This window comes from Dermochelys coriacea, chromosome 11 (assembly GCF_009764565.3).
Source record: "Dermochelys coriacea isolate rDerCor1 chromosome 11, rDerCor1.pri.v4, whole genome shotgun sequence".
NCBI lineage: Eukaryota > Metazoa > Chordata > Testudines > Dermochelyidae > Dermochelys > Dermochelys coriacea.
Genome location: NC_050078.2, coordinates 44,249,546 through 44,265,090, shown reverse-complemented (window position 1 = coordinate 44,265,090; position 15,545 = coordinate 44,249,546).

The window sequence follows — 15,545 nt, the reverse complement described above, 5'->3', positions numbered from 1 at the left end:
GGAAACCCTACAGTATCTAATACCCTGGAATCTGCAGCTCACTCAGATCACCCCACTCACATATTCCTACCCCTAATAAAACAGGAAATATTATACAAAGGAAAAAATATTAGCCAGACTCCAGGAATGATCCAAACGTGCAGCAATATAATCTTAGCATTCAGCACTAAATGTAAGTATTAAGATGATTATCTTATTTACATGGTGTCCTGGGTCTCTGAAATCTATGTATAAACTGCAGAATAGTGGTCCAAATTCTTCCCTCATTTGCACCTGGCACTGTCTCAGTTATGTGGTTGCATCCAGTACTAGTGAGGGCAAGTTTTGACTCAGGTTCTGGAAGCCTAGATATCAACGTGATAGGTATATTGGAAATACCTTAGCAAGACAGATCTGATGTAGTCTATTGGGCAACCATGACACTGACCATGTTTAATGTAGTTAAGTATTGCCTAGGATGATGTCTCTGAAAATCAGGCAGATCATTATTTTCAGGGCTTGTTCTGGTATCCTTGTCAGTTTTTCATAAATTATTTTGTCCCAGTTGTTGTAAATCCCTGCATAATCTAGCTATCCGAAGGAGCTGCTGAACAGCCAGGGAAATTAACACCACCTTGGCTGAAGGTATATGCATGATGGATCAGCTCCAATCAGGGTCTGTAACATGTAACATGCCCTCTTCTCCTCCTCAGCATGTCTTCCATTAAAAATCCCCACTCCCCTTAATATAAATCTTTCCTTCTGTTCCCCAAACTCTCTTATGCACACCTCCCACACAACCTCCCCAAACCATCGCCTTTGGAGCACTCCCTCCTGCTGCTATAGTTGTCCTGGTTTTTCACTGTAAAAATCAAGTCACCCTGCTAATGCAGCTGTAGTTCTAATAACTGTTACTGGAGAGAGGAAGGAACGATGGGGCAGAAGAGGGGATGATCCACAATCCTGAAGTCTTGACCTCAGTGGGAGTTTTGCCCAAGTATGGACTACAGGCCTGTGCCGAGAGTAGACTGTCTGTGTGACATTGCTTTTTCATAAAAATGATTTGTAAACATTACATCACTGTTCATAGCAGATGGAAGAACGTATTGTAAATATGTAAAATAATGCATTAGTACATTAACATAAGTAACGCTAAAATTGCAAAGCTTTGTAGAAAATGGAAAATCACTAATGGAATAATGTGCAGTTTGTTGATTCTTGGAGCAGACACCAATCATAAATATTGTGCAACTGCTAAGAGCACTAGCTAACAATAAGATTTTTGAAACTTTCCTTTAAGGGCAGGATTAATTTATCTTTGAGATGTAGCGCTTGATTCCAGCAGTAACTGACACTACTTCCCATTTGCATTTAAGGAACAACACAGGAACTTCTAGATTTCATATTTTATTATATCTTTGAGTTTAAGTCAGTCTCATGATGGCAAAGGGTTGCCAGATTATCCATAGTAAATAGTCTGTTTACCCACAAAACAGGACCATAATACATATTAAAAGAGTCAAGAACCCTTCTCAATCCAGCATGACAGGACCATCTCTAGAGATGAGCATAGAACAGTCTCTGTGCATGTTCAGTTCATGGGTTCTTTATGGAGGCTGCCAATAAGGGTGCCAATTAATGGCGATTTTAATTCTTTTAAAATTGATATGGGCACATGACCCCAATAAACTGGACTGAAACTCAATTCATTTCATGCAGGCCACTGACCACGATGACATACAGAAAATGATGGTAACTTTCAGGCTCTTCCAATGTGGGCTGGACTTGAACATACTAAAGGTAAAAGCACAGTGCCTCTCACAGGTACTCGTAGGGTGGTATATCTCTGAATTGTCCAAATGTTGGCTTGTACATAAAGGCCCTGATTCAGCAAAGAATTTAATGGCAGAATACTTATGTGTTCAGTTGTGCCTCTTGGCCCCAGTTCAGCAAGGTAGTTCAGCCTGCTTCTGTCTTGAAGTCAGTGGTATTATGCACATTTGTAAAGTTAGTCCCCTTATTGAACCAAGGCCAGAAGACACAATTGTCCACAAGTGTTCTTCCATTAAGTAAAAAGAAAACGAGTATTTGTGGCACCTTAGAGACTAACAAATTTATTTGAGCATTTATTTGAGCTACAGCTCACTTCGTCGGATGCATCAAAGCTTATGCTCAAATAAATTTGTTAGTCTCTAAGATGCCACAAGTACTTGTTTTCTTTTTGTGAATACAGACTAACACGGCTGCTACTCTGAAACTTCCGTTAAGTAGAGATCTTATAGGATATCAGATGCAAAGGGTGCTGCTACAGCTCCAATGAATGAATCTTTTCCTTACATTAAGCACATACATTTTACTTTCATTGAATCTAGAAGAGCCAGAATGCACCCTGTCGCCTTTTGAACTTGGTTCAGACTTTCTTATTAACAAATGAAAATGCTTTGAAGTCAAGTTACATAGATGACTTGCAAAATGAAAGGCTTTGGCTGCTGATGCTGTTGTTGCCGGATAAAACAAATAGGGCCTGAAGGAATGGAAATCTCTAATTCCTCCACACATTGAATTTGTTTAAGGTTCACTTGGCATGAAATATTTTTTCCCCTTTGGAAATTAGTTCTTAAACTAGAAGCAAATTCTGATATTAAAAAAAAATTGGCCCGTAAAAACAACCCCACAAATTAACAGGAATGAACACTTTCACACAGGAAAAAATGATTCATTAACTGCTCTTTCCCTGTTGGAGAAGAATGCATTTTTTGGCTCGTCCTCGGAGAGTCTAAGAACACTTATACTACAAGCAACGTTTAGAAAAACTTTATTACACAGAGAAAATTCCAGGCTTCAATTTTTCTTCTTGAGAGAGTTCAGTGGTTGCTTTATTTTGTGTGTGTGTGTTTTTATACACAAAATTAGGTTCTAGCAAAGGGAAAGTGCATTTATGCAAAAGCAATTCATCAACCACTTCTGTGCTCAGAATTCACCGAGGTAATTTAGATACTTTAATGGCAAGGTAGTTTAGGTAGGTATGCAATAAATGTTTTCCCCCAACCCCAACAAACAGCTAGAGTAATGGAAAATGTGTGCTCTAAATGAACTTTTTCAGTAAAGTAATTCTTGTTTTAATTATTTAGCAGTTACCAAATATGAAATAAAACCACATAGAAAACTTCCTTAGAATAGTGTTTCATACTGTGCGAATACTCTTATATTTGATAGTTTTTATATTGGCTGTAATTAAAAGGCTAACATAATGCAATATGCTGCAATAATCTGTTTCTCATAACATTAAATGTGGAGCAAGCTCCTAGCCCTATGAGAAGACCCTTTGGATCCATTATTTGCAATATTTTCAGGGGGCCTTGACCTTAATGATGTCAGACATATATTACATCTGCACTATAATTTACGATTGACATCATGGATTAAATTTGTTGTTTCAGCTAATGCAACAGAGCAAGCAAAGGCAGATTGTGAAACAAAGCCCAACTACTGAAATACGACAGTTGTCAAATATAAATTTACAAAAGATATTCAGACTGAGCACAGAAGACAAAAATAAATGAACAGAAAAGCCATTTCTGACAGACTGCAAGGGGCTAGAGACTTAAACTTGAACACTGTAAATCCAAATGTCACAAAATGCTGCTACAGAGTGTGAGACGTCTGTTTCTCAGAAATATAAATGGTGATAGGAAACCAAACTTTCAAGATGCTGTGCATTTTTGAAAAGTATATCACTACTGCCTGATAACAAACGTGGTGATCTTTTTTCCGTTAGCTTTAAAAGCATAGAAAGTCATACTTTAAATCCAACCACCAAGAAATTAACAATATTTCAGGCAGCTGGATGAGAAAATTAGCAAATATCTGTTCTGTGGAGTTTTCTGTTTAATAGAAAAATAAATTATATTGTATGGTTACTCAAAATTTAGTAAAAAGAAAAGGAGTACTTGTGGCACCTTAGAGACTAACAAATTTATTAGAGCATAAGCTTTCGTGAGCTACAGCTCACTTCATCGGATGCATTTGTGAGCTGTAGCTCACGAAAGCTTATGCTCTAATAAATTTGTTAGTCTCTAAGGTGCCACAAGTACTCCTTTTCTTTTTGCGAATACAGACTAACACGGCTGCTACTCTGAAACCTGTCAAAATTTAGTGTGTGACCTGTGTCCGGTTAACAGTTGTGGGGTCTTTTTATGCACAGAACTCAAGAAAAATTAGTGTTTTCTTATCTATTTTACAACCATTGGGATAACAGGAGCTATATAAATGTAAAATATTTTTACCATTGCATATATGTTATGTTATCACATAACTGTCAATGTTTCCTTTTGAAATGGATTTATTGCAGTTCCAAGGATGATATAGTATCTTACTGTCTATTGACAGGACTCAATAAAATATGACATCCAAGTATTCTGGGTGTGCAGAAATGCTTATGCATGTCTGCTGCTGTATCCTTTAAAATATTCTGCAACTACTTTGTTTATTCTAGATACTAAAATCATGACAGGAATAACTGAGGCTGTAAACACAGGAAGAGAACACTAGCCAAACCATGTAGCTCATAGCTTTCCAGTTCTCAGTTGAAATCAGCTACAAGAATGTGCTTTCTCCTTTTAGAAAAAAGAAAAGGAGTACTTCTGGCACCTTAGAGACTATGCTCAAATAAATTTGTTAGTCTCTAAGGTGCCACAAGTACTCCTTTTCTTTTTGCGAATACAGACTAACACGGCTGCTACTCTGAAACCTTTCTCCTTTTGTTACAGTTTTGGGAATAAATCTAACATGAGGAAATTAAAACACTGGCTCCATGACCTAAATAAATTGTCAGCATAGATTTAAGAGGAACATATTGTAGAGTAGTCACAAGATCATCAATGAAGTAACTGTGATCTCTACCAAAATATAGAGCGGCAGTCTTTTGGGAACTGTGGAGAGGAATGGTACCTATTTGTGAGATATGTAGGATAACTAAAAAGTGACCTGCATATTTCAGAATCTCTCTGTGTTTTAAATCCAGTTCTGATCTTGCTGATGTGATGACTCCCTTTGGCAATAAAAGGAGAAGTTCTGAAATAATGTATAGAAAGAGTTCTTAATCTCTGTGGGCCTGAGTTTTAATTTTTTCTGTACGTAAAACTCCCATTGACTCCACATAAGTACAGATTGCAATAACACATGATGAAATGCAAAGTTAAAATGGACACTCTTTAGCTCTTCCCACTGTGTCAAAGACCTTGCAAGAGATGATCAATGTAGGCCTGCTCCAGAGAAGTTCTGTGCACCATTGATTGTGATGGTGGGAGCAACTTTTATGTGGTGTGCTTTAATACCTAAGGACAGCAACATGAGTTTAAGATTAATTCCAAATGAAGTGTCAGGAGTTTTGGGATCCAGCATTAAATGTTAATTGTAGCATTTTATGGAGCTAAATGATTTATATCAGCTGAGAATGTGCTAGTCTTTAAAACCTATTATACAAGACAAAATTAGATAGGGATATTTAAATTGGCAATGTTGTATTCATATTTATGGCTTCATTCAGCCTATATATTGATTTCCTTTAATCTTTCCCTATAAGGTAAATCTTTTACATTGACACACCTGGATAGTGGATTTGCTCAGCCAATATACCCTGCTATTTCATATGACAATTATTTTGTAAGTAATTTAAATGATCACTACAGAAGGGTTATTATGATCCATTAACATCTTTAACAATTACATCTTGCTTAGGTAAATGTTATTTGGTAGTGTAAATACCAAAACAGTGGGGGCTGATGAGGAAAAAACAGTATATTGTCTTTTCAGAGGTGAGCAAAGGTTATCCCCATTTGCATATCTGCTGTAAATGTAAAATAAATGAGTTCTATCTTTAATTTACCTTTTCTACCGCAGTGGAAATCCTAAGTATTAGAAAAGGATTGTGTTGAGGATGCATTCACTAGACAAAAAGTGCTTCTTATTATTAATGGCTGGAGGAGCCCACTGTGTAATCCAAAGACCACAGCTGCAGTGATATGCGGCCAGTGACAAAGCCAGAGATCTTTCCTTCTCAGTGCTACAAGCCTACCAGCTAAGAGCAAGGAGCTTCCAGTGCTGTATATCTGCGAGATAAATAGCAAAATATATGAATATATGTGGTGCTTACAGTCTTGTAAAGTATTGTTATATCCCCCACATACAATCATTCTAAATATGACTCGGGTGCATTTTTCACAATTTCAGCGTTATCCTGGCTGTTTGTAAATAGAAATAGTTTCTCAGCAGAGATTTAAAACCCTCTAACTGTGCTGCTTTCTGCGGACTGATTTGGAAACCGGTATTTCCGCAACTGATGGTGTCAGCAGAGCAGCTTTCATAAGATTCATAACCCCCTTTTACCGTGGCAAGCAGCAGGGAACTTATCAATGATAGAAATCATCTAATGAATATACAAGAATCATTTTTATTTGTGTTACTCAGCTATGTCTCTTTCCAGCTAACTAGGAAGAGATTTCTAGGGAAAGACAACTCTTACAATAATGTTTGATTAATACAAAATGATGTGTTCTTGTGCTTATCAAGACCTTCATCACCACTGGGATGGCTGTGGTTAATGTCCAGATTTACATGAAAAATTAAAAGAAGTGAAGCTTTGAATGGGCAAGACCAGCCCTTTCATCAGATCAATGGCAGAAACATGTCCACACCCATACAGGAAGTCAATGCAGCTCTGTGACCTTTTCATGAACTTTCTAGGAGATGGAAAGATCATTCAGGGAGGCAAAGGTCAGTGTTCATGCTGGTCACAAACAAAAATCAGATTTAGTCAGGCATTGAAAGATAGTTACTAGGTCCTCAGCTTACTTGAACAAAATACTATTTGCATATTTTTGCACCACTACAAAACAAACTGGTTTAGTATTTACAGCATTAGTGTAGCACAGCTCTGGTATAGTCAATTTGCTTATTAGAAAGTATTCTAATTTATCACATGTAATGTATTCACTAAAGAAAAAAAATTGTTTCAATAATGTGATGGAGATGACACCCTATGATAAAAGTCTGGAAATTTAAAGTAAACACAAACACACTCCTTTGCTTGTCCTATGGAGGCAAAGATATTGCAAGAGACAGAGATCAATATATGGAGTTATGTGCTACAATACTTATGAAGAAAAAGCACGACTTAAGCATAAGGTGACAGTAAAAAGAGAACTGCTACTCTAGTATTTGGAATCAACCTTAATGGATCATAAACACAATGGAGTCTTTGTTTAAATAATAACAAAAAAATCTAAAATGAAATATACAAGAAATTATCTTGATTTTGGAAGGTCATAAATGAAAACCAACATAGTGATCTCAGTTTTCTGTAGCCAACAATGGACATTTGTCCACATAACACCACCACACACGATACATGGTAATCTCTTCTTGAGCCTCATCCAGGAATGGACAAGTAGGTGATATAAATCGGCCCTCAAGTCCACTCAGTACAGATGTCTGGGGATGCTTGTATAGTATCACCACTTACCAGGGCATGTAGATAATTTTCATTAAAGACAAAATGAAAAGCAATAAACCACTTCTTTAGGGTGAATAAAGGCTCGCTCAGTCATGTTGGTTTCTTTAAATTTATACCTCCCAACACTTCCCTTGCTTTTCATTCCCCAACATTAGAAATATCAGGTCATCACTTCTCTCTTTGATCTGGATGGCATTGGCAAGATAGATAGAGTACCTGAATAGTCATGTCTTGAGAGGCTGTAGCCTGAATGCCAGATCTCTCTCCATCTCAGTTGGGGGAGACAACTCCGAAGGAATAAGACTTAACAGCCTTTCTCTCACCTGAAAAAGCAGAAAGCATTATATATGTTTAAAGTTTCATGTGGCTATCTCTAAATATTGGAAGAGAATAGTAAAGGGCAAAAACACATTTTTGCTTTGGTTTTAATTCAAAGTTTATTGTGATGTCTAGAACAGAAAAGACACTTAGGGTGAAGTCAATGGGAGTTTTGCTATTGACTTTAATAAGGCCAAGATTTCACACTTGGACAGTAAGGTTTAGATCCTAAAAATAGACTGCACCCCAGCTGGATGTATTTGCAGAATCTAGCTTAAAGAATCACATAATTAGAAATAGGATAGATTTATGTATTTGACTATTCTGTCTGCCAAAGCCTAATAGCCTAATGGAGCTGGTAGGCAGAGCTGAGCAAACAATGTTTTGTTTTTCCTATGAAAACTTAGAGATTTTAGAAACTTTCCCCTTCTGCATTGGGATGAACCAGACCTTTCAAAGTTTAAAAAAAAAACAACAACAAGAGAGAGCACAAGACCACAAAATAGCAATGACCTGGTGGTTAGGGTAGGCATGTGGAATACCTAAGTTCAAGCCCCAGGCTACTGGGGCTTACTCTTACCCTATGGTTATTTAATTATTTATACAAAGGGAAACAACTTCAACAGGAGAGATTGAGATGGGCTCACCTCAGAATAGCCAATAATCGGGCTCTCACCTGGGGTGTGGGAGACCTGAGTTCATTGAGGGCAGGGACTGGGACGTCCCAGCTGAATGCCCTGGCCACAAGACCATTGGCTCTTCTCCACTTGTTCTCTCCCTGACCAGAAAGTCCATCCTGGACCCAAGACATTTTTCCTATAGAAAGTTTTGGTTTCAACAAATCTTTGTTGTCCGATGAAACAGTTTTGTCAAAAAATTCCTGACCAGCTCTACTGCCAGGACGTGTTTAAGGTAAATATTAGTGATGACTAAACTTCAAAAGAGATCTGAAATCCGTAAGATATTGAGTTCTTTCAACAGCTTGAGAAGTGCACCACTAGCTTATTATTGCACATCCTGAAGTGTCATTGCTTTTGCAGGATGGCTCATTAATATTACATTTAATTAAAAAATTACAGAGGTTATGAAATATATCAGGGGTGGGGAACCTTTTTTTCTATCATGGGCCATTGACCCACAGAAAAAAAATCAATCCAGGGCCCCATACGGTAAAAAGCAACTTAATTTAGGGGTTTTTTTAAGAGAGAGAACTATACAACGTTGAGCTCACCTGCTTTTTTTTAGTGGTTTGGCTGAGGTTGCTTCTCCTTGGCACAGGCACTGAAGAATGAACGTTTAGACAAAGGAACATGCTGCATAGTCAGGAGGAAATGACAACTGCATCATATGCACAAGATTCTGGGCTATGGGCCGGATGAAATTAAGCAACGGGCCATAGGTTCCCCAACCGTGAAATATATCCTTCTACTATGAAAGTAGTTCTTAGTAAAATAAGAGGGAAAAAGTAATAAATGCATTTTTCCTTATTTGATTATATTAGTTTCTTAATTTTTTCTAACCCTCACTCTCTTTTTCTAATGTTCTCTGGACTGGTTGGACCACGTACCCCTATCTCGTAGCCTTGCAAACCCAACTGACTTTTCAACAGTTATTTTTTGCTCGGTAACCAATTTTAACTCACTTCCCTTTGTATAAATTAAATCTGGACTTTGTTTCAGCTTTTGCGCCACAAAATGAAAGAAAATGTCTTTGAAAGGGCTACACACTGCAGCTTCTGGCTGTTGGGAGGGATACTTTCTGTTTAATCACCAAGAACTGAAGTGTATTAAAACAGTTGGGGCCTTTTTCTCAGTTACACTAAGGATGCTTTCTGCTGTTCTGGCACTTAGTGAGGATGGAAACAGTCCCCTGACCTCCCTGACTGGTGCAGAACTGGTATAAAGGCCATTCACCAGCTATTCTCCTAGATTTGTAGTAAATGGGGTAGATAGAGCTGAATTCTAGGTGTGGCCAGAGCACATGGGTGCTATGGGAAACAGAGTTTAAGTCAGAGCAGCCCTGAGGCTGTTCTAACTTTCACCAAGGCCCAATAATTTCACAGGACTCCAAAGTACAGAGAGCACAAAGAAGGCTTAAAGTCACTGTTACCCCAACCCACTTGTTGCTACCTTAAGTGCAGAAATGGAGTAACTGAGAATCAGCCCCTCTCATTTTTACTGTAAATATTTTAATTCTACTTTTTAACACCTCAAAATTACAGTGTGTGGATTTTACAGCACTTCTCCTGCTAAAAAATAATTACCCTTTTCAAAAAGTTATGATGTAGTTTATGGGTTTTCATGGCACTTTGGTTCTTGAGCCAATAGATGCTGTACTTTCTATTCCATCAGTAACTAGGGAAGATGTCCAATAGCAGCTATTAAAGTTAAATCAGCAGGACTGGATAACTTCTTGGATAATCCAAGAGTATTAAAAGAATTGGCCAAGGAACTTTCTGATCCATTAATGTTGACTTTTAACAAAGCCTGGAAATCTGGAGCAGTTCCTGAGCACTGAAAAAAAAGTTAATGTAATGTGAATATTTAAAAAGGGAAAATGGGATAACTCCCACCAATATAGGCCAGTTTGCCTGACATTGCTCATAGTCAAAAATCATGGATGAATGGTAGCATAACTAATGCCTACCAACATGGCTTAATGGAAAAATGGGTCTAGTTAAACAAACTTGATTTTGTTTGATAAAGATAACTGTGCTGATATACTATATTCATGGCAAGGCATCAGACTTAGTACTACATGACATTCTGTTACAAAAATTAACACTATACAAAATCAATGTAGCCCATTTTAAGGGATTAAAAACTGGTTAATTCATAGATAAAATTAAATAAATTGGAAATAGTCATTCTCTGTTGGTGTTTCTAGTGGGAGTCCCACAGGAATCTGTTCTTGTCCCAAAGCTATTAAATAGCTTTATCAATTATATGGAAGAAAATATAAAATCATTTCTGGTAAAATTTGCAGATGACATAAAAATTAGCGAACTTGCAAAAAAGTGATCAGGACAGCTCAATTATACAGACTAACCTGGATCACTTGGTAAGGTGGGCTCATTTGAGCAAACATGTCTTTTCTCACATAAAAATGCAAGGATGTATCACTAGAAACAAAGAACGTTGGTCACTCTTACATGATGGGGGATGGTATCCTGGACAGTTGTGACTCTGAAGTCATGGCAGCTAACCAGCTGAATGTGAGTGCCCACTGTTACGTTAGCTAAGGGTGCTTTGATGCATAGGAAGAGGAATAACCAATAGGAATAGAGTGGCATCTGTATGTGGCATTAGTGGGACCATTATGGGACTACGGTGGCCAGTGTTGATATCCACACTTCAAACAATATGTTTAAAAATTGGAAAGGACTCAGAAAAGAGTTACAAGAAAGATTCAGGGTCTGGAAAACTGGCCGTATAGTGATAGATTTAAGAAACTCAATCTGTTTAGTGTCTCCAGGAGATTATGGTCTACAAGTTTGTACATGGGAAAGAGATTTCTGATACTAGACAACTATTTAATCTAGCAAAAAAAAGAGCATAGTGAGCTCCAGTGGCTGGAAGCTGAAGCAGGGGTGCTGGAACAATTTGTATAGTGGTGTCACAGTTACAGTAAAATTGCCCCATGGGAATGTCCCAGTCACAGTAAAATTGCCCCCCATGGGGTCCCCTGGGTAAGCACCACCACTGTATATTGCTAATGCCTATATGTATATATGCATGGGAAAGGATTTTGGGAGGGGTTGAAAGTGTGAGTGTGGAATGAAAGATTCCTTTGCAGATTGTGAGAGGCCGAAGGGGGAGGAAGGAGAAAGGAACGGTTTAACTCGACGATCCAGCTAGGTCCAAAGATAAGAAGCTGACTCCAGCCGCCCAAGGCCAATGCACACAAGCAGACTCTCTGATGCCAAGAAAGACGGTAGCCTAGATTCCAACCCCGACCAGCCATGAGAAAAGAGAAGTAAGATGAACATGACTGCAGGGGATTGCAAAAACTAGTGAGACAGTGAAGGCCAGTGAGGGGGAAGAACAACAGTTTTGCGTCCCTGAAGCTGGTGTGTTTTGGGAAGGCTGAGGAAGCCACAGAAAGCTGTTTTGGACTGGTACAAAGAGCATGGGGGACAGAGGTCCCTGAATGCAAAACCCCCAGAAGAACCCAGGGCTTAAAAATCCTCTCAAGAGCTAAAGCAAATCGGAGATCAACAGCGGATCCTAGATAGCCAGTGCACAGGACAGAACTCTCATCTACCCTTCCCCCTCTTCTTCTTACATTACACCCAGGCTTGGCCAGCCTCGGGTTGTACGTGTGTGAGTATTAAAGTGGGTTAGGACTGGGGGACTAATGCTTTCTTTCTTCCTCCGAGTGACATGGGAGTGTTCCCGACACTCGCCACTGTTATTTTATTAATAAAGCTTTAAAATTTAGTCACTTGGTGTGCTGCTTCATCTCCTCCCCTAACGATCCTGTGGCCTCAGCCTGATCACCTGACGCCTCAGGCAGATTGGTAACATAAATCTGAAACAGTGGCAGTGAAACAGTGAGAACCATTGAACCAAACTGTAAGCCCTTTATATTATGGAAACCACTTCAAGCCTGGGGGTGTAGCAGCACCCCTAGTTCCAGCATCTATGAGGTGAAGCATGTTTTAACAGTGAGGGTGGTTAGTCTTGGGAACAACTTACCTAGGAACACGGTGGATGCTCCATCACTTGAAATCTTTAAATCAAGCCTGAATATTTTTCTAAAAGATGTGCTGTAGCTCAAATGGAAGTTATGGGCCTGCTGATGGAATTACCAGGGGTGGGGGCTCTATGGCCTGTGTTACACAGGTGGTCATACTCAATTACCATAATGGTCTCTTCTGGCCTTAAAATCGATTGAGCTAAAGAAGGGAAATCAGCTGTAAGGAGATGTAGTAGAGGATAGGTAAATAGAGAGGGGGAAAGCTGGTTACACATTGTTCTGCCTTTGCAGCTAAAGACCTGTGTGGGTATTTAAAAAAAAATCACTTGTGAAACAGTGGTTGGGGTGGATAAAGGAGGATAAATTTTTTTGAAAACAATATTTTCCTACTATTATTTTTTCTCCTCATCCATTACACCTAATGTGCATAGGGCCAAACTTTTCACATGAGCGATGAAGTTCCAGCTTGGTGTCATTGTGAGGTGGTACATGGCTATGGGATCACCAAAAAGGCCCAAGCCGCCAACCAGAATGCACCTTCAGACAATCAGTGTCCTGGCCATACTCTGGTAACTACTGGGCACTCACAGTAGCTACTTATGAAGTACAAAACCTTAAGTAAGTTTGACAAATACCAACTGTGTCCTGTAAAATTTTGGACCCTAAAGCACAAACAGCTGCTGGATGAAGACATCTGTTCCAGGATTGCTGGGCTCTTTGTGATCAGAGGAGGGATCAGAACTGAAGAGCATAGAGAGCTGGTTTCAGTGATTATGCTGAGTTATTCTGTTCCTGTTTCCTTCAGGGATTCAGTAGCCTTGTCCATAACCCTTTCATAGCCTTCGCATATGTAATGAATACAGCCTGGGTGGGATACTTTGTGGGGACGGTATGGGAGTGTGTGTGCATAGCTGTTTGTACGTATTTGTATATCTGTGCATGTGTGCATGGACCATAACCCTCAACTGCAATCAAACAGACTTGCAGATTCATACTGTGAGCTCTTTGAGTCTGGGATTGTGTCTGTACAGCCCCTAGCACAATAGGGCCTCTAGGCACTAATGTAATACAAATAATTGTAATGACTTGAAATGACTGACGCAAGGTTCCTATCATTGGGCCCCTAAATTCAGTTGCCAGCTGACCCTTTCTGATTAAGTCTGCACTTGGCCTCCACCATTTAAATTTTTCAAATATCAGTTTTCTCTCTCCGCGCAAGAAGCCTGTTCAAAAACAGTTTCCAAATTTCAACCCTTGCAAGGGATTTTTAAAGGAAGACATTTTCTCTGTGCTCCCCTTTGGTGTTAGGCTGGCAAGTGCTTATGGCTCAGGGAGCCAGATCCTCATCAGTGATGGCAGCCAGAAGAGGTCACTCTGGGTCATCCCCCAAATTTCAGTTTCCATATTGAAACTTCCAATAGGCTTTGGATCTGGTCTTCAGGGATTACATCCCCTCCCCCCCCACACACATAATAACTTTTAAAAAATCAAGAGAACTCTAAAAACCTGAGAAAAATAACTACCAAATCTATCTTCTGATACCTTAAAGAAGTTTATAGTGGACATGGGAAGAGAGACCAACATGAAAGGTCAACTCATTAAAAAAATGGGGAGGCACTGTGGTTTTTGCATGTTTTAAAATTTTATATTTTTCTCTTTTATGTTAGTTGCTCGTACAGAACCTAATTCAAGAACTGGAATAAACCAGTGTCTGTTTATGAGCTGCTGATATAAATAAATGTAACAGACACATCGGTACAAAGGGGGTATATTGTAATTTTCACAGTTCCATTGACTTTATGTAGTTACGACAATTTAAACCAGCTGAGGATCTGCCCCTTTGTTTTTAAGTCAGAAAAGTCAAGAGCTTGCTACTGGCAAACGAAACTTATAAAAGGAATACCTTATGATGCAATCTATCCTTAAAGTTCAAGCTCCTTCACATCTGCATTCTCTAAGTGATCTGACAGAGTCCTCACAAATATATAATAATCATTATTTTCGTATGACAGTGGTGGGATGGAAAAAAATATTAGCAACATGTTGCCTACCAGATTCTGGACTAAGTCATCACACAGTTGACTTCCTGTTAGACATATTTTCAAAACTGCACTGCTCACATGACATTCTTACTAAGCAGCTGCCCCTGATAAGGGCTACTCTACTTAATTTACATTGAAGTATCTTTGAGATAGGATTAACCAGATGATAGGTGGGTTTTTTCGGTTGGGTTTTTGATTGGTTGGTTTGTTTGTTGTTTCCCTACAGAAAAGTTTGTGAATTGCAGATACCTGTTAGATATTTGTTTACCCTGTGAAGAGACTGTCCATATCACACCCCAAATACACTAATTTTCAGACTGTTAGAAATAACGAACATTTCTCACACACATGGGGAAATCTGTAACTGCTAAAATCAGCGACAGTAAAAAAGCAGTGTAATTAGCCAGTTTAAGTACTTGACAATGCATCTGATTTACAAACTACTATTCTCATCTCTCTCTGCATCATCTTTCTTCCAAGTCCAAGTATGCACTGTTTTAAAATTGATTTTGAAACATGTTGATTTTGAAACATGTTTTCATTAAACAGAACCAGTTTTGTTGCAGTGTTCCAGGAAGAGAAGAAAACATATTTATATTTGTTGACAACAATATCTCTATCTTTTAGACCACTAGATTATTTCAGTAGCTTCTTACAAGAGATAGGTCTGCTAAGGCAGGAACCACAAGATGACATCTTTGCCCGTTAGTTTTCTGTATCACTTGTTATGCACAATGCAAAGGTAATGACTATGAAAATGCAAACTACTATACAAGTCTAAATAGTTCTAACAAGACAGTATTTTGTACATCTGAATAGTCCAGAAAATTAATGGATAACATTTTCAGCTACTATGATAACACATGGGCTATGGCAAGGAAGTTAGAGGTTTAGATTTATTACTTCTTGCTCAACTCCAGTTGTTGATTAAATGAAAGACCATTTTACAGAATATGTTTAAATACATTGCTTTTCTTATGTTCAAGTTTTTTTCT